We start from the raw sequence: 20,435 nt of genomic DNA, 5'->3' as shown, positions 1-20,435 counted from the left end.
CTTTGGGGAGCAGCCAATATTCTTAGCATCTCTGAAATCACCTCCATGCCTCACTCTCTCTCTTTTCCACTTTCTAATGAAGTAGCCCCAAAGGGTTTCAGAACAAGAACAGGGGAAGCTGGAGTCAAGATTTCCTACTGCCACCCACCATGCTTGCCACTCCTGGCACAAATAATCAGAAGCCAGGACAGACTGTTCTAGCATGATTCACTCAATTATGCCTCAGGATCATTTTGAAGCTTTGGAGGATGAATGGCTTTCAGTCCTTAAATTGGACAGAGTAAGTTTTTGTGCTATTTATTCATTGAAGTAATAACTTTACTGTGGCAGAGTCCCTTCAGAAAAACATTACTCCAAATGACTGTTAATAAGTAATTAAAATATGGTTTATGCATGAACAGCAAAATAATCAGTGACAGCAAAAAGGAAAATAGGCACCATAAATGATGGTAGAATGATACATGAAGTTATAATCCATTTAATATATAATACCCAGAACTCAGAATATTCGCATTAATATGTAATGAAATAGTAAAAGTTTGGAAGTTTTTTTGTTTGTTTTGTTTTGGAGAAATAAAGTTGAAAATGTGATTACATGCAATATTAAATGAAAACTTTGTATTGTATTTGTATTTGTATTATATCTGGGATATAAATACAATTTTAGTCATTTTCCACAGGAATGGAGAGGAATAACTAACATTTATTGAGCACAGAAAACTTTGCACATCTTAAAATGTAATCATTTTAAAGACAATGATAATGCTAAATTATCACCATCATATGGATGAAGAAATAGGAGCTCAGAGAATTCAAGAATGTTGTGCAAGGCTATGAAGAAGAATTGAGTTTGAATTCAGATTCATCTTATTTCAGAGCTGTTCTCTATCTCTGATTCTTAATAACTCTTCATTAAAGCATAATACTCATAACAAAAATATGCTAGCACTCATAAAGTGCTGAAAAATACTTGTAAAACCTTTGGGTAAGCATCACCCAGATCAGAAAACTAAAACTTAGTGACACTCTATAAACCCTTTCTGTTCCCTCTCTGATTCAGGAAACCAGTGAACTAACTTCCAATATTATTGATTAATTTTGCATATTTATGGGTTTAGATCAATGGAATTATGTAATATGTCCTGTTTTGATTTCTTCTGTTCCATTTCAGGTTTTGACATTTATATAGTGTTATAAAGGGTTATATAGCATTGATTTTCAATGCTGTAAATTATCCCATTCAAGACTGTATAATAATATGCTTATCCATTTTTGTCACTATTATAAAGATATCTGCTTTAAACATTCTTGATGAACTTTTTTAATGTTTCTGCTGGACTTGTACCTAGGAGTAGAATTTCTGGGGTCATGGAACAAGCATATCCCCAGCTACAATGAACAAAGTCAAACAATTCTGCAATGGAGTTTTACCAATTACCTTCCCTCTACGAGTATAGCACAGTCCCAGTTATTCTACAAACTTACCAATGCTTGGCAATAGACTGTCTTTTCATTTAGTACATTTAGGAGGGATTTGATATCTATTGAGCCCTTAATTTAGGTAATGAATCTGTGCTCTTTTAGCTTCCTTCTTTCATTTGTCTCCATTGGAGTTGAAGGAGTACATTTTTTGGGGTGGTCAATCAATGTCTCTAAGTTTATGCAATTGCCCCCAAATATATCTAACCAGGAGAAGTTGTCAGAGCATGAACATCAGAATGAAATTTTGGGGTGACATTGAACATACTAATAACTGTTTCACCTATAAGAGGTAATCAGTAGAAATACAGCCAATTGCAAAAAATAATAGCCTCAGTTCTCCAACTTCCTGATATCCCCACGCCTTTTGCCAATCTGACCTTGCTATTGCTCCTGCTAAGATGCAGAGTGTGGGACTAGGGCTGTGGTGTAGCGGGTAGGATCGCTACCAGCAGTGCTGGCATCCCCTGTGGGCGTCGGTTTGAGTCCTCTTCCAATCCAGCTCTCTGCTATGGCCTAGGGAAGCAGTAGGAGATGGCCCAAGTTCTTGGTCCCCTGCACCTGCATGGGAGACCTGGAAGAAGCTCTTGTCTCCTGGCTTCAGACCAGCATAGCTCCGGCCGTTGAAGCCAATTGAGTGGTGAGCTAGAGGATGGAAGATCTCTCTCTTGCTCTGCCTCTCCTTCTCTCTCTGTGTATTTTCAAATAAATAAATAAATAAATCTTTAAAAAAAATAAAGAAGCAGAGTATACTTTCCCAGCCTTTGAATATGGAATGGCCTTTCAGTTCACAATGGTCAGTAAAATACAGCAGAAGTGACAGGATATTGGGTCAGCTTAAGCCCCAAAACATCATGCCTATTTCCATCTCTTTGCAAGGAATCTCACTGAGCTACCAAGTGAACAAAATGTGGATGAGAGACACACGGAAGAGGAGAATCATCCCAATTGAAACCATCCTGGAGGTCTTAAAGGCGACTCATGAGAGAATCTTATCAAGGTTGGTTGAGCCTGAGTTAAATCACTGTCTACCTTTAACCTGTACTTTTGAGAAAAATAACAAGCTCTTGTATTTTTTAATATTGATTTTATTTATTTGAAAGGCAGAGTTACAGAGATGGGGATACACACACACACACACACACTCAAATGGTCACAATGGCCAGAGCTGGCTCAGGCAGAAGCCAGGATCCTAGAGCTTCTTCTGGATCTCCCATGTGGATTCAAGGGCCCAAGGACTTGGGCCATCTTCTGCTACGTTCCCAGGCACATTAACAGGGAGCTAGATCAGAAGTGGAGCAGTCAGGACTTGAACTGGTGCCCATGTGGGATGCCAGTGCTGCAGGTGGTGGCTTAACCTTCTCCACCACAATGCCAGCCCCATGGCTGTTATTTTAATTCTTTAAATACAAGGCAGTTGACAGAGTTGTCCTGTTTCATAGATGTGGGTTCCTGCTTTAGTCTGATGCTAAATTTGCCTGTCTCCTATTATCTATGTTTTCCCCAAAACTCAAACAAGATGATTCTTCTGTTCCTTTATTTAACTCTACCATTTGAAGCCCCCTACAAAAGGTGAGCAATCTCTTTGTCAAAAACTGGCTCTAGAAAACAAGCCCTGCTGTATGATCTAATTTGCTTCTGGATGATGGCTGCACATCAGCTCCCAATCCAGCCCAAGAAAGCCAGGAATCATCTGTGTCAGCACATGCAACTCCCCCTGAACTCTGATGTGCTGCCAAGCAGTTCTCCTCCCAAAGCAATCAAACCTTCCCTTTGCTGGTGATGAAAATGACTGCCTTTGATGTCTTACCGGATCTGTGCGAAAGTATTTCCAATAAAGAAAATGACTCTGCAAAAATCCTTTCTTGGTAAAGAGACAACGTGTCAGAGTGAGCCTGAGCAGTATTCTGAAATACACAGGAATCACCTGGGATCTCGTTAAAATAAGACTCAGTTAAGTAGGTCGGAGGTGGAGAGGGAGATTCAGAGTTTCTAACTAGCTGTCCTCAATGCTTATCCTGCTCATTCTTCAGCCATGCTTTCAGTGGCAAAGGTATGGAGCCCAGATTTTCAGCAAATGAGTCTTTGATCTTGTGGTTCACAGACTCAGTTTTCTCATCTGCTCACTGGGTTGGCCTAAGATTTATATGAGACTATGTGTTTAATGGACTAATCACAGCTCCTCGTACACAGGGCTTTCATAGGTTAGGGAGGTATTGTATTATGCAGAGATATTCAGTTGTGCAATAGTTGGTGTGATTTAATTCTTACCAGGACTTCCACAGGCAAGGAATACGTCAATATTTTCAGAGTCCCATGCTTGTGTTTTGGCATCCTTGCAAGAAATCCTAAAACAGAGGTAAAATATGATATGCAATTTAGATATTGCTGTGAGAGTCTTATTTATGACGAGAAAGGTTCAAAGTGGGAGGTCATACAGGGGCTTGGAGATCAGGTTTTCTGATTTAAAACCTATGCTATTGACCTTCCAGGCTTCTCATTTATTTCCCAGCCCTACAGCCCCTAGTCATATGTATTTAATCTTGTATTAAAATGATAATTTGAAAGCAGAAGGAACTGCCTTAGGCAAAATTTCTCAGCTGGTTTCCCAAAATCACTTTCCCTATGCAAATCAAATACTTGAACAACAGAATCAAGATTTATGAGATTTTCCATCAGTTCACTCATAGGTCTCTATTAGATACCTTCACTAAAACTCTAAGTATGGTCCAGGAACCAGACGCATTGGCATCACCTGGGATTTATTAAAAACGCAGAATCCTGGGTGCTAACCTAGACTCACGGAATCAGTATCTCCAGGCTGGAGCCTCTTCAGATGATTCTGAGGCATGCTAAAATTTCAGAAACATAGTTTCAGAGACTCAGACCAACAGCTTCACCTTCGATCCCTTTTAATTTGTTTAAAATGCAATGTTTTAGGACCTAACCCATGACCTAGAACTAGAATCTGTTTGAGAAATCTTCAAACTGTTCAAGGAAAATGCGTATTATTAAAAACTGCACAGTTTCCAATTTTTTGCACCAAGATTCCATGAACTTTGTAAAGTATCTTCATATTTTAACAGAATGCTAAGTAGATCATCATTCTTATTAAAGTTTGAGAAATTATTCTTAATCCAGAGATGTCCAGTTGTCAGAGCATAACTGTGGCCCAAACAGCACCAAGGGAAACTGTTTAGATAAGATGAGGTTGAATACAAATGAATTGTAAGAAAAATAGAAAACTCCAGCTAGTGCTGCCTTTGCATGAGATGGAAGCAAATGTAGAGTGAAAGTTTGAGGCATCAGTGTTCTGCTATTTATACGGCTGCTTAACCAAGGTTTTGTGTGCACTGGCCTTAGGTGGCCTGTATTACAGTGCTGTTGCTAGAAGACAATTGGAAACAATTCCCATCCTGGCAGCAACAATAAGACAAGGAAGAGGAGGAGGGGGAGAAGGAGGAGGAGGAGGAGAAAGGAAGGAAGGAAGAAAAAGAAAGAAAAAGAGAGAAAAACAAGGACAGAAAGGAAGGAAGGAAGGAAGCCAGCCAATGTTCAATGTTTTCTTTGCTCTCTCCCTATTCAACTTCTCCCTATTCAATTCAGATCTGAGGTTGAGACCAGCAAAAAGGGGGAGGAGGTTTTATCTTTGGATTTGGGTGAGGCATTCCTTCCCAAATTTTTACTCAGGGCCCTGGATTTAAAACTGTCTGCTTCTGCCAGTTCTTATTTCCTTGAGGCTCTATGTATAGAAAGAGATTTCTGTGATACAAAAACCTTTTAGACATGATGCATCAGTGAGCATCTTTTAGCTTGACATAGTCCTTTTCCCTTCAGTCCATATGAACTAGTGCAAACTGCACAATTGTTTGAAGCCTCAAATTTATTGAACGGTCTAAAAATAGATTATTGTAAATCCAAATCAAATGACTTAATTTAAAATATTTTATTAACAAGAACATGCAAAGAATGATTCTTAGACCTTGAAAAGAACAGAAGCCATCTGAATCCTAGATTGCCAGGGAAGTAAATTCATACTGGTGAAGAAATTCACTAATATGTGTTGAGTAGAAAATATATCATGTTCAAGTGTATTTTATTATAACACAAAAAATTCTCTGCTAGATTACAAGTAGACATAGGGCTGATCAAGTATGCAGTCCTGTGGTGATGATAAAAACTACCCACTAATCTTTTCAAAAAACCCAAATGGCAAAGTAAGGATTACTTCTAACAAAGATTTGAGAGGACCTTTAGAAACCAATTAATCATATGGTCAAAGCAGTAGTCTCTGTAACTGTAATCTCTTGTTTTCTGAAGCTGTGTTTTCAAAGGCTTGCTGTTTGGCAGACAAGCAAAACTCAAGAGTATATGCATAAAGAGCAGGCTGAGACTTTCAAAGACTTTGGAGACAAGAGACTATGTCCTATTCTACTCTAAACTGGATGAAACAAGGTTATTTATTTCTCCTTTCTAGGCCTCCATTTCTTTAGTTATAAGTTCTGTTTATAGTTGAGGACTAATTATAATATTCTTTTTTTTAACTTTTATTTAATGAATATAAATTTCCAAAGTACGACTTATGGATTACAATGGCTTCCCCCCCATACCGTCCCTCCCACCGACAACCCTCCCCTTTCCCACTCCCTCTCCCCTTCCATTCACATCAAGATTCATTTTCGATTATCTTAATATACAGAAGATCAGCTTAGTATACATTAAGTAAGGATTTCAACAGTTTGCTCCCACACAGAAACATAAAGTGAAAAATAATAGATGATTTTTTTTAAATGATGATGAAATCAGATCAGACCTATTGTCATGTTTAATCCCAGTGAGAGTCAAGTTGGGAATTGATAATTTCTTTTTTTTTTCTTTTACAGAGGATCAGTTTAGTATGCATTAAGTAAAGATTTCAACAGTTTGCACCCCCATAGAAACAAAAAGGACAGAGATCCTACATGAGGAGTAAGTGCACAGTGACTCCTCTTGTTGACTTTACCAATTGACACTCCTGTCTATGGCATCAGTAATCTCCCTATGCTCCAGTCATGAGTTTCCAAGGCTATGGAAGACTAATAGACTCTGATCCCCCAAACTTTAATCTAATCATGGCCCAAGAAATTATTTTCCCTTTAGAAATGTTAAGTAACATTGAAAGTGTTAAAAATATAACATTGGTACAGCAATTATCTATTGTCATGACAATATTGTAACAAATTGCCCACCAACTGCATTTCTTTACCATCATTTACTACATATTTTCGCATGCCTGCAAGTGGACTGTACAAAATGGACTGGGATTGGTTGATCTTGACTGGGCTTACTGTCAAGCCTACAGTTAAGGTGTGTACCTGCTGGAAGGCTGACTTGTGCTAGTTTCAGCTGGGACAGGGAGAATGGTTCAGGGCTTCCCTCCAATGCCTGGGGCCTCTCAGTATCCAGCAGGCTAGTGTAGGCTCATTCATGTGTCATAGGTTGTCTGAAAGAGAAGGGGAGTATATAAAACCTTTTGAACCTGTGTTTTGAACTGGCATAATATGCCTTCCAATATGCCTTCCAATACTGCCTTTATATTTACCCAGTAAAAGATAAAATTCTCCAACAGCTATAGAAGTAGACTTCAACTCCTGATAGGAGGTTTTGCAAAATCATATTGCAGAGATACATGGAAATAGGCAGCAATGAACAGCTGGGGAAACAGGGACCACTTATCAACACAACCACATGGGGACGAGCCAGGTCTCGCTTATGATTCTCTCTGAAATATTTTGCAATATATTTTTTAAAGTAACACAGTTTGATGCTTTATTCATTCCCAGCCAGGTGAGTCAGAAGTCATAGCAAACCACTCATTTTTTTATGAAGAAAATCCTCAGAACAAACACAAGAACAAGGACATGACATTTGCTGAAGAACAGCAAGTTACCAGTTTCTTTGTACGTTTTCAAAAAAGCTGTTAGCCTTATACATGACTGCAACAATTTTCTTGCACTTTTTTCCAGCTTATAGTCAACAACCTAGGGGTTTTTCTAGTGCTACTTTTTTGGAAACTATGACAGATGCAACTTACTTTCCCAGAACAAGGCCTGAGATACTTGCAGCATGTGAGATTATCCAAACAAAAGCCGCAGAGCTTCCTTCTTGTTCCATGTTAAAGTTGAGTGGTTAACATGTCCTAGAGACAGAGACCTCATTCTTCCCCAGCTGCTAGCTTCCAGCTCTCCAAGTCCACTGTCCCCATTTCAGGCATTAAATAGCACAGGAGCCTAATTTACCAAGCACACATAGATCATCACCAGTGAAGAAAGTCCTGCAGTTGTATGGAGATGGCTGGCCCAGGCTGGGCATTGGCCCAACCCAGAATTTCAATGAAGGAATTAGATGCTTGAATAAAAGAAAGTTTTATTCAGAATGGAAAGCTTAATTTATGTAGTATGGTGCTAATTCTCCTAAGTACAAATTCAACTAGTGACTTTGGGCAAGCTAATTTCATTTTTTTTTTTTTTTTGAGCATTGGCTTACTGTTGAGAAAAATGAAGGAATTAGGGTGGATCAAGGCGTCTCAACTCTCCTGTGCACCTGAATCACTTTGAGACCTGGTTACAATGCAAGTCCTGATGCAGCAGGTGGGGTATGGCCAGAGATGCAGCATCTCTAACCAGCTCTCTTGTGGATCCAGTGATGTCAATGATCCATGTTTGTGGAGTATTCTTTGAGCAGCAAAGGATTGGCTCATGGAATATTGGCTCAAAAAGGACCTTAACGGATTCCCTTCCAAACATGTCTCTGAAGTCCCATCTGGCTCCTAAAATCCTTGAGATCTGGAGAAAAGATCCATTTATATTCCTAAGGGAGTGTTGGTGCCTATCACTCTGTAAGATTTCTGTGGTAATTTGAACTATTTTATAGGACAATGTCTATAGCAACAGAAAAACTCCAGTTTCCTTGTAAGGAAAGTCTTGATTCCTGCTAAATAGCCTGCAGTGAAGTAAAGAACTCTTTTAGATCATATACTTGACTCAGCAGAGACAGAATAATCTATACATTTGTTTTAAATGATCTTCTCCAAGGACACACGCATCCAGTGTTAATTCTATACAGCAAAAATATGGCTATTCCTAATAAATGTTATTCAAAACTGGCAAGAGGAGAGGCTGGTGCTGCGGCTAGTGGGTAAAGCTGCCGCCTGCAGTGCCAGCATCCCACATGGGTGCTGGTTTGAGTCTCGGCTGCTCCACTTCTGATCCAGCTCCCTGCTAATATGCCTGAGAAAGCAGTGGAGGATGGCCCCAAGTCCCTGCCCCAATATGGGAGACCCAGATGAAGCTCCTGGCTCCTGGCTCCTGGCTTTGCATTGGCCTAGCTCTGGCCATTGCAGCCATTTGTGAAATGAACTGGCAGTTGGAAGAGCTCTCTCTCTGCCTCTGCCTCTCTGTAATTCTGCCATTCACATAATAAATAAATCTTTAAAAAAAAAAACCTGGCAAGAGGAGTAGACATGACATGAGCTGCCAAGGCTGTGGAAGCCTTTTGAGTCTACAAACTTTAAATTTTTGAAGACTGCTTGTGTGCATGGATTTTAATTTTTTGCACCAAAATAAACTCCTCTTTGAATTCCATTTTCGATGAATTTTGTGAAGGAAACTTGTAGTACTATACATATACTATATTATATATATTTGTGTGTGTGTATAAATACACACACACACTCCTACACACATACACTATGGCATACTATTATACTGCTTACTTCCACCAAGCACTGAAGCCTGCTCTGAAACTCATAGATGATTAGTGTTGAATATAAGAACAGCTACTTTCTCATAAACCAACAGATAAGTGCTTTTAACGAGCAGTACCACCAGACACAGTGCTATAACCTCTACAATTGAAGTTATTCAGTTTGTCCTAAATGGGTAGACATGTTTTCTGCATTTACAACTTGGATTTCAAAGCTGGGAATACTAAAGCTGAGGAAGCCAGAGTACAAAAGGAATGAAAAAAAAATTGGGTAAAGGACTAAAACCAACAAGGAAAGGCAATTACAAGGTGTATTAATGTACACTGTGCAGAGGGAGGGATTTATTACACTTTCAAGGGTTTGTGTGTGTGCGCGTGTGTGTGGTTTGCATGAAAGGCAGAGGGAAAAGAGCTGACATTTGTTAGTCTGAATTGGATAAGTGCAGTTGCGAGGAATAAAGGGAGCTTTTAGAAAGTGGGCAGCTGCGGCAGAGCCTGAAGCCATGGCACTTGATACTGCAGCATACTCTCTTAGTGTTTCTGGGACGCTTTTGAGAATAGCGGGCGAAGTATTCAGACTGGCGGACAATAGCAAATGTCAAGAATGAAAGAAAGGCCCCAGAGTTTTAAAGACTGCTGAGTGACAAGTAGGCCAGATCAAAGAAGGAAATTTATCAAGTATTTAAAATTATAATGCTAAAAGAGATCAATAATCATAAAAAGAAGCAATTGTAAAAAAAGAAAAAAAACCTTAACAGCCTTCAATCTTAAAAACAAGCTAAAGGAAAAAAAGTCATTAAAACTAGCAGAGGGCTGAAACATTCACCATTTTATCTAATCTGGGTTTTTTTATTTTATATTTTGTTACTTAAGCAACCAATTAAAAGGAAGAAAAAGAAGTTTCTTACAGAAGTTTGAATTTCTTTTCTTGGAAGATTACACAGTGGGAATAATTTTGAAGAAGCACAAGACGGAGCTCATGTAGAATCCATTGCAAATCTATGCTTGGAGATCATGTCTGAACATGAGCTTTTTGATGCATAGGAATTGTTTGGGGAGAGGCTAAATTCTGAAAACACAACCCCTGGGTCCGCTAGGCTGTTTCCACTTCTTCCTTGCTTCTAGTCTATGCCCCACACAGGTGTGGATTTGCAAAGCTCTCTCATGGCAGTTTGGGAGGTCGGACTTGAAGGGAAAACCCTGATTTTGGAAACATGCTGGGGCTTGCTGAGGGCCAGGGTGGTTTAAAAGCCCAGGGAGAAATGTTGAAATCAGTCATTGCAAAATCACTTTTGCAATAAGTAATGAATAAAAACTGAAGGAAAATCTCTTTCTTCCCCAAAGTAAAAGTCTACCAGTTAACTTGTCTAAACAGTTCCTCCTAATAGAAGTTTAAAGACAGCATAAACTAAAGTGCTTCCCACGTCCAAGGCCAGAACCTCTGGCCATTACTGATTGATTCAGCCATTCAATGACTATCTGCCAAGCCTCAGTGTGTGGTAAACACAGCCCTGGACATCCTGCTGAAGAACAGGAACATGACCACTCTCTCCATAGTCCTCAGACCTCAGGTGCGCCTTCCTCAGACAGCCGTTGACTGACACTTCCTCTCACCTGGCCCCATGTCAATCATTCTCTAGCCATACCCCCTGGTTATTTCAACACACCCCTTGATGCATCTGAATTCTATTACTTGTAAAAAATGGGTCTGATCTTTGTCCTCTACAATATTACTGCAAAGACAGTCTGAAATGTTCACTGCTGTTTTGAACAGCACCCTGTAAGGAACAGTATTTCAAAGACTAAGGAAAAAAAATTAAGGAGACAAATGAGAGTACAAACCATCCAATATCTCAGCTAGACAGAGATGATGTTATAAACAAAGAGAAAACTACTAAGCGGGAAGTGAAAGACACCCAAGAAAAATTAATAAATTTCTATAGAGGTTACAATCAAAAAGATCACATCTGAAAAATTTATCAGAGAAGACTCTACTTATGTCCTAAAACCTCCCATTTGCTTTTGGACTCAAATCAATGGAAATGAACAGCCCCAACAACTAACTCATTTTTTTAAAGATGACATTCTGGCATTCTAGCATGTTCTGATCAATAGAACATAATAGTGTTCAAAATTATGCAACTTGCCCATGGGAATTGAATACATGTGAAAGCCAGCTTTTGACATCAATAAAGTATTATTTAATATGAAGGACTAGGGAAACTGTTAAATTTGAATCTCTTCCTTATTTTTCATCATAACATAATTGCATGTTAAGTTCATTTTTAACATATTTAAAATAAAGTTGTAAGAGGCCGGCGCTGTGGCTCACTTGGTTAATCCTCCGCCTGCGGCGCCAGAATCCCATATGGGCCCCAAGTTCTTGTCCCAGCTGCTCCTCTTCCAGTCCAGCTCTCTGCTGTGGCCTGGGAAGGCAGTGGAGGATGGCCCAGGTGCTTGGGCCCTGCACCCCATGGGAGACCAGGAAGAAGCACCTGCTCCTGGCTTTGGATTGGCACATTTCCAGCAGTGGCGGCCATTTGGGGGGTGAACCGACAGAAGGAAGACCTTTCTCTCTGTCTGTCTCTCACTGTCTAACTCTATCTGTCAAATAAATAAAAATAAATAAATTAAAATAAAGTTGTAAGAGACAGCATTGGTCACTTGTAATATATGGTGGCAATTTATATAAATTTTACATAAAAGAAATTTCTATATCTGAGGAACAAAGTCAAAAGAAAAGTAAAGAACATGAATCTTAATGCATATTACAGAAGGCTAATTCCCTCAGTATGTAAGAAAGTATTATAAATTAATAAGAAAATCATCCTGTCAGTAGAAAATGCAAGTACTTAAATAGATAAACACAAAATATAATAAATTAAATAATGTTGAACTTTATAAGTAATTTTAAAATATACAATAAAATAAGAAATGAGTAAAGATAGAGAAAACTTTTTTAGTCTATTTTTAAATATATACAATCTTGTGGCCTTGGGAAAATATAAATTTAAACATTATGGGTAAAAAAGTACTATAATCTATTTGAAGGTTCATTTAAAAGTATCTAGGAGAATTTAAATCACTACCTTTAGTTCCACCAAACTACTCTAAATTTTTCTTAGATATACTTTCACTTCTTTTAAAAGATTAATTTTATTTATTTGAAAGACAAAGTTACAGTGAGTGGTAGAGACAGAGAGAAAGAGGTCTTCCATCTGCTGGTTCACTCCCCAAATGGCCACAACAGCAAGAGCTGAGTCAATCCAAAGCCATCAGCCAGGAGTCATGAGCTTTTTTTGGGTCCCCTACATGGAGACCCAAAGACTTGGACCATCCTCCGCTACTTTCCCAGGCACATTAGCAGGAAGCTGGATTGGAAGATGAACAGCTGAGACTCAAACTGGCGCCCATATGGGATGCCAGCATTACAGAGCTGATTATTCTTATAGTAAATAAACTCAACAAAGAAAGGAAGTCAATTGAATGTGTCAAAAATTATATAAATGGAGTACATAAAATATGTCAAAAATATAGAAAGATTTCCAAACTAACACAAAAAAGCAAGGAGCAAATCTCCATTCCTCTCCAGATTGTACTTTCTGCTAATGCAAATCCTGTGAGGCTGTGGCAATGACTGTGACTGAGTTACTGCTACCCACGCAGGAGACCTTGATTGAGTTCTCAGCTCCTGGGTTCCACCATGGCCCTGGAGCCATGGTGAGCATTTGGAGAGTGAACTAGCAGATGGGAACACACCTCTCTCTCTCTCTCTCTTTCTCTCTCTCTCTCTGTTTCTGGCTCTCAAACTAATAAAAGCTAACAAAAATAAACTTTAAATAAACAAGAAAATACTCACATACTCCAGAAGAATGTATAAGAAACTGCAAAATAGGCAACAGTCTCTCAGCCGGAAATCTGTCTTGCCATGCTCTGTTTTGAAGCTGAGCTGGGCATCCACAAGCCATGATTCCCCTTTGCCATCTGACTCCAGGTTGACTTCTAGCAATGGATTATTCATCATGTTTAATCCCTGGAACTGAAGCTCCAGTCTAGCATAGAAAGAAAATGGTCTCTTGGAAACACTAAGTCATATCCATGGACATTCTGGAAGCTGGCATCCCAGTAACTCTTCATTGGCAACTCCAGGAGGGTATGTGCATGACACAAGCAATTCCAACACTCACAGACTCATAAGTACACTTTGTTTTCTCTTTTTAAGACTAGTCTTCAACTTTCCCTAAGTCCAACACCAGTCCAGGTATACCAGGTAGACAAAGTGTTAAATAGATTAACCCAAGGGAGGACAGACTTCCGATTTAGGAAAATAAATTAGCTTGAGATTGCCAGCCTAGCATTGTCTAGCTATTGGAAGATTGATAACAGGGTAGTATGGTAATGCTTTTTAAATATTTTTTAAAATATTTATTTATTTATTTGAAAGTCAGAGTTATACAGAGAAGAGAGCAGCCAGGTCTCGAACCAGTGCCCATATGGGATGTCAGAACTGCAGGTGGTGGTTTTACACTCTATGCCACAGCGTCAGCCCCAGAAAATTTATATTTTAAGACCTCATTTTTGAAGTGGTTTTAGGCTTACAGCAAAACCTAGAGAAATATATAAAGATGCTCCCTGCCTCCACACATGGACAACTACTTCCATGATCAGCAACCCCATAAGAGTAATGCATAGTTTGTATTGTGACATTCATCCACGAATAAGATATCCTCCCTGAGGTTACTATACAAAGTAGTCTCACAGCACTAAAAATCTTCTATGCTCTGCATTTTAGAAATGTTCCTTTATAGTTAATAAACAGGGGGCCGGTGCTGTGGAGTAGCTGGTAAAGTCACCTCCTGCAGTGCCGCCATCCCATATGGGCGCAGGTTCGAGTCCTGGTTACTCCACTTCCAATCTAGCTCTCTGCTTTGGCCTGGGAAAGCAGTAGAAGATGGCCCAATTCCTTGAGACCCAGCACCCATTCAGGGGACCTGGAAGAAGCTCCTGGCTCCTGGCTTCGGATAGGTGCAGCTCCAGTCACTACAGCCATCTGGGGAGTGAACCAAAGGATAGAAGACCTCTCTCTCTCTCTCTCTAACTCTGCCTTTCAAGATAGATAGATAGATAGATATCTTAAAGGATATATACTTAATAAACAGATGATTGGAGAATGAAATTACATAATGTATATAAAGTTTGTACTGTGTTAGGTCTATGTATGGCATCAGCCACCCACTTTTTGTTCACTGAACAAAAATTTATCGAGGGAAACAGATACTGCCCCTGTCTTCATACAGCTGTCCTCTCATTGTACAATCACTAAAATGGAAACTTCTAGTTGATCCTGTCATCAGACTATCGTGAAAGGCAAATTCACTTTATCATGTCACAATTTGCCAAAGAAACTGAGCTCCCTGTTAGCATGGAGTCAGTACAGAGTAAGCCACATCAAGAGCAGAATCCATTTGCCATGGAGCCTAATTCTTTTATGGTAGTGGTTCTCAACCGGGGGTGCCTTTGTCCTTCAGGTGCTATTGGGCAATGTCTGGAGACATTTTTAGTTGTTAAGGATGCACTCACTGGATAAAGAAATTATGGGATATGTACTCTATAGAATATTATACAGAAGTAAAAACAATGAAATCTGGTCATTTGCAACAAAATGGAGAAATGTGGAAAATATCATGCTGAGTGAAATAAGCCGTCCAAAAGGGACAAATATCATATGTTCTCCCTGATTTATGACAACTGAGCACCAAAAAGGAAACCTGCTGAAGTGAAATGGACACTATGAGAATTGGTGACTTGATCAGCCCTTGTCCTGACTGCTGAGGAACAACTTACTATTTTATTCCTTTTAGTATTTTTTTGGTTTTTTGTTCTAGTTAATACCATTGGCTGAACTCCGTAATTAATACACAATTATTCTTAGGCATTTAAAATTAACTGAAAAGTGATCTCTGTTAAATATAAGAGTGGGAATAAGAGAGGGAGGAGATGTACAGTTTGACACATGCTCACTCAGACTTACCTCCAATGGTAGAGTTAGAAATGTGCCAGGGGATCCCAATTCAATCTTATCAAGGAGGCGTGTACCAATGTCATCTCACTTGTTAAAGTGATCAGTTTAAGTACTTAATTGATCAAAAAGATAGGGTAAGTGTCAAAGAGATTTTACAATTAAGACCAGTGTCTGCAAATAATGAAGGATAGAATTAAAAGGGAGAGAATGATCCTGCGGGGCAAGCAGGATACACAGCAGACTCATAGAATGGCAAATGCCCTAAACTGCACTGCAGCCTCAGGATCAACCCTTGGGTAATTAGGATCTGGCTATAAGGCCCATGAGAGTCTCGCAGGCATGGAAAGCCAAGACACTGTGGCAAAAACAACCTGAATGAAAGATCTCGGTGAATGAGATCCCAGCAGAAAGAACGGGCCATCAAAGAAGGAGGCACCTTTCTCTGAAGGGAGGAAGGAACTTCCACTGTGATATGGCCTTGACTAAATAAGTTCAGAGTTGGTGAACTCAAGAGGCTTCCATAGCCTTGACAGCTCATGACAAGAGCCTCGGGTGGTTACTGACGTCATAAACAAGAGTGTCAATTTTAAATCAACAACGGGAGTCACTGTGCACCTGCTCCCCACGTAGGATCTCTGTCCTTAATGTGTTTTACTATGAGAATTAATGGTAAAACTACTAGCCGAACAGTACTCTATATATCTTGTGTGGTTGTGTGGGTACAGCCTGTTGAAATCTTTGCTTAGTATATACTAAGTTGATCTTCTGTATATAAAGATAATTGAAAATGAATCTTGATGAAGAGTGGGATGGGAGAGGGAGTGGGAGATGGGATGGCTGTGGGTGGGAAGGAGGTTATAGGGGAAAAAGCCACAACAATGCAAAAGTTGTACTTTGTAAATTTACATTTATTAAATTAAAAAAAGGATGCAGTCACCTGGTGGGTAGAGACCAAGGATGTTACTAAATGTCCTACAATGCACAGGAAAGACCCTCACAACAAAAGAATTATCTTATTTCAATTAGTCAATAGTGCCAAAGTTAAGAAAGTCTATGTTAAGGGAAATGAACCACTAAAATTACTAGTGAGTGGGGGCGTCTTCAAGAGTCTTTGGTGTAGGAGTCATTTTCACCTGCTTAGGCAAGTCTCCAAGGCTCCCAGTTTCAATTTCCTCATCTGCAAAATGGGTATAATAATATCTTCCAACCTCCATAATTGTTTGAGATGTGCAAATCAATCTGAAGATGAAAAGCTTTAAGAACTACTCTAGGTGGCCAGTTTCAAATGGTTACATTTCCAGTATTATCATTATCGGACTTTTCACAGAACAAAACAATTGCCAACAAGCTTCAAAGATTCTGTTAATTAAAAGGCACTTGTCAAAAACACAACCTTGATATGTTTATGGCACCAGCATCCAATTTTTAACACTAGGAATATGATTCATTTAGGGGGTTTGTATTATAACATTACAGGTTCAAAAGGGAATCAAAATTAAATGAGTTTCTTAATACTGCCAACATTCCAAACATCTGATGTAAAAATAAACAGAGAACATATTATGGTTATGTATTATTCATTCTGTTTATAGACATTGCTTTTTCAATTCTGTCCCAGGCCCAAGAAACCAATAATACAAATCATGCCAAAAATCTCAAGTTGTCTTGCTTGGTACTTGACATTATCGAAATTGTCTTGAAAAGAAACTTTCCAGTAACTGTTATAGAACATGATAGGGTGAGTCAGTGATTTTGTGTGTGTTCACACATTCCTTAGAGGGCCACTTGTTTTCTAGCTTCATTCATTAAGCTGCTCTGTGCCTATTGTTTGTGTCTACAGCTCTTTCTTTGATTGTGAGTTCAGAGAGGGAAGATCCCACAGTGTTCATGTTGTAGTTTAGCAGGGAGTAGGTATGCAATATAGGTGAATGGAGTTCTATGAATGTTTCTCAAAGGAGTTTTCCTTCTCACTTTCATTTTTCAAAAAAAATTAATTTGAGAGGGAGAGAGAGTAAGGGGAGGGGAGGGGAGGGGAGAGGAGGGGAGGGGAGAGGAGAGGAGGGAAGGCCATCTATCGATCATTTCCCATATGCCTGCAACACCTGGGGACAGGCCAATGCCCAAGCCCATCTAAGTTTGCTATGTGGGTTGCAGAAACCAATTACTGAAGCCCTCACCACTGCCTCCCAGGAACTGCATTAGTAAACAACTGAAGTCAGGAGCTGGAACTAGGAATCAAACATGGGTACTCAATATGGGACACAGGGTTCTTAACTGCTACAAGAAAAAGCCCCACACTTCAATTGCTCTTCACTCTCCTCCATCTCTGTGATTATTCTTGGTGAACATTTGTAAAATGTCACAAGCATGGTTCTTAGCCTCATGTAGCTTGTCTTCTCACTGCATAGACAGTAAGCTGAAAACTGCTACTTGATCATGCCAAAACCATTGCTTTTTATGTTTAGACAAAATAAGAACCCCATTAGCCTTTCCAGTGAAACACCATAGGATAAGCACAAACACGACCATCAAGAGCAAATTGGACTATTCTCCTAAATCCTTTTGCAGTGAGAGAAGTATGGCTTCACGCTAAGTGGCTGAGCTTTAGCAATCAAATGGGTTACAACAGTAGTGAAGAGGTACTAAGATAAAAGCTGTGTATCAAAGATTTCTAAAGATTACTCAAGCCAAAGAGCAGTAGCCTTAGTAAGGTTAAAACCTTCTTTGAGATCCTTTCAAAAATCTAATTTAAAATAGGAACAAAGATCTGCATGCCTTAAGGGCTGATTCTGAGGCCAGAGTGCTGTTTAGGACATCTGCCATTCTATGGGTCAGCTGTGTATCTCGCTTCCCATGTTGGATCATTCTCTCCCTTTTTATTCTATCAGCTAGTATCTGCAGACACTAGTCTTGTTTATGTGCTCCCTTTGGCTCTTAGTCCTATCATTATGATCAATTGTGAACAGAAATTAATCACCTGGACTAGTGAGATGGCATTGGTACATGCCACCTTGATGGGATTGAATTGGAATCCCCTGGTATGTTTCTAACTCTACCATTTGAGGTAAGTCAGCTTGAGCATGTCCCGAATTGCACATCTGTTCCCTCTCTTATTCCCACTCTTATATTTAACAGCGATCACTTTTCAGTTAGTTTCAACATTTAAGAATAACTATGTATTGATTACAGTATTCAACCAAAAGTAATAAGTAGAACAAATAAACAAAAAAATACTAAGAGGGATAATGTATTAAGTAGTTCATCAACAGTCAGGGCAAGGGCTGATCAAGTCGCCATTTCTCATAGTGTTCATTTCACTTTAACAGGTTTCCTTTTTGGTGCTCAATTAGTTGTCACCGATCAGGGAGAACATACGGTATTTGCCCCTTTAGAATTTGCCCATAGAATGGCAGATGTCCTAAACAGCACTCTGGCCTCAGAATTAGCCCTTAAGGCACGTGGATCTGGCTGAAAAGCCCATGAGAGTATTACAGGCATGGAAAGCCAAAACACTCTGGCAAAAAAAAAAAAAAAAAAAAAAAACTAAATGCAAGATCTCCGTGAGTGAGATCCCAGTGGAAAGAACAGGTCATCAAAGAAGGAGGTACCTTTCTCTGAAGGGAGGAGAGAACTTCCACTTTGACTATGACCTTGTCTAAATATGATCAGAGTCAGTGAACTCAAAAGGCTTCCATAGCCTTGGCAACTCATGACAAGAGCCTAGGGTGATTACTGATGCCATAAACAAGAGTGTCAATTTGTTAAGTCAACAACAGGAGTCACTGTGCAGTTACTCCTCATGTAGGATCTCTGTCCTTAATCTGCTGTACATTGTGATTTAATGCTATAACTAGTACTCAAACAGTATTTTTCACTTTATGTTTCCATGTGGGTGCAAACTGTTGAAATCTTTACTTAATATATGCTAAACTGATCTTCTGTATATAAAGAGAATTGAAAATGAATCTTGATGTGAATGGAAGGGGGGAGGGAGAGAGAAAGGGGAGGGTTGCGGGTGGGAAGGAAGTTGTGGTGGGGGGGAAGCCATTGTAATCCATAAGCTATACTTCGGAAATTTATATTCATTAAATAAAAAGTTAAAAAAAATAGGAACAAAGAGAGTTTTAATCAATGGAACCAATCTTTCCTTCTGTGTTTACTAAGTACGTAGGTCCTCCTTACCAGAATTCTAGAATTAAGGAGAAGAAAAAGATTTCTCTACTCAAAAGAACACATGGTCAACTGGAGGATTCACGAATGTCTGCAAAAAATGGTTGGAAGTGGTGCATGGATTGCTTTTGGAGGTATTGAAGAGTGCACTACCAATTGAGTGATGCTAAGTAAGAGTCTTTAAAAACTTAGGGCAAGGCTTAAACAATTTCAGGCAAAAGGACACATGGTCATGAACTGCAATGAAATAAACAGAAAGGTATGACTCATGTCAAGGTTATCAACAGATAAGCTTGGAGATGTTGGCAGGGTTAGCGCATAAAGAACCAGGAATTCTAGGCTATGACGTTCAGGTTTCATAGAACGAGTTAGTGCAATAGTTCCTAAATTTCATCAATAAATTTTCCCCAAATATGTGGAATGCTCACAGAGAGTTTCAACTTTTTGCAGTAAGAAAAAATATTCACCAATTATCATCATTGTCTTCATTGTCTTTTACAGAGATTTTTGGCAAAAACTACCTTGTATCTTGGTTTTGCCTTCCTGGACATAGTTAAATTACATTACCCAGTCTGTTTACATTTGCAGAAGGCCATGTGACTTGTGCTTGGCCATGTGACTATTGAGTCTGGGATGTACGTTACTTGAGGACTGAGGCAAGACTCTCTAGTGTATTTCCCAGCTCTCTTCATGGTGACCCTGGAGAGGCACATGTTTCAGATGCCATTGCCACAATGTATAAGCAAGTAGTAGAAAATCTGAAATCACCACATGGAAAGGGGATTCCTGAAAAAGCCACTAGAACAGCAACAGACTCTGTGTAAGAGATCAACTTCATGTAAAGTCTCTGAGATTTGGGGCTTGTGAGTATACCTTGACCAATCATCTCATAATTAACACACAATAATTTCATAAGCTGAGTATGCTTACAAATGTTAAAACAACAAAGATAATAATCCTAGAATAATATGCCATATTTTGAATTTAATATAAACATATTTACTTATAAATATTTAATATA

The 20,435-nt window shown here is 39.2% G+C and overlaps 1 long non-coding RNA gene across 2 annotated transcripts in view; it reads right to left on the bottom strand.

Annotated features, from left to right (window-relative positions):
- LOC108176706 (uncharacterized) overlaps nt 1-20,435 on the bottom strand; it is a 31,318-nt gene that overhangs the window by 3,272 nt on the left and 7,611 nt on the right. The window contains exons 3-4 of one of the 2 annotated variants that reach the window (XR_011379757.1): nt 6,834-6,961; nt 3,751-3,827 (exon numbers count right to left, since the gene is read on the bottom strand). This is a non-coding gene — a long non-coding RNA (uncharacterized lncRNA). The remainder of the gene's footprint in view (nt 1-3,750; nt 3,828-6,833; nt 6,962-20,435) is intronic. The other variant, XR_011379758.1, reaches the window with a different exon arrangement.

Source organism: Oryctolagus cuniculus, chromosome 11 (genome assembly GCF_964237555.1).
Source record: "Oryctolagus cuniculus chromosome 11, mOryCun1.1, whole genome shotgun sequence".
NCBI lineage: Eukaryota > Metazoa > Chordata > Mammalia > Lagomorpha > Leporidae > Oryctolagus > Oryctolagus cuniculus.
This window is presented reverse-complemented; position numbering and strand designations above follow the sequence as displayed.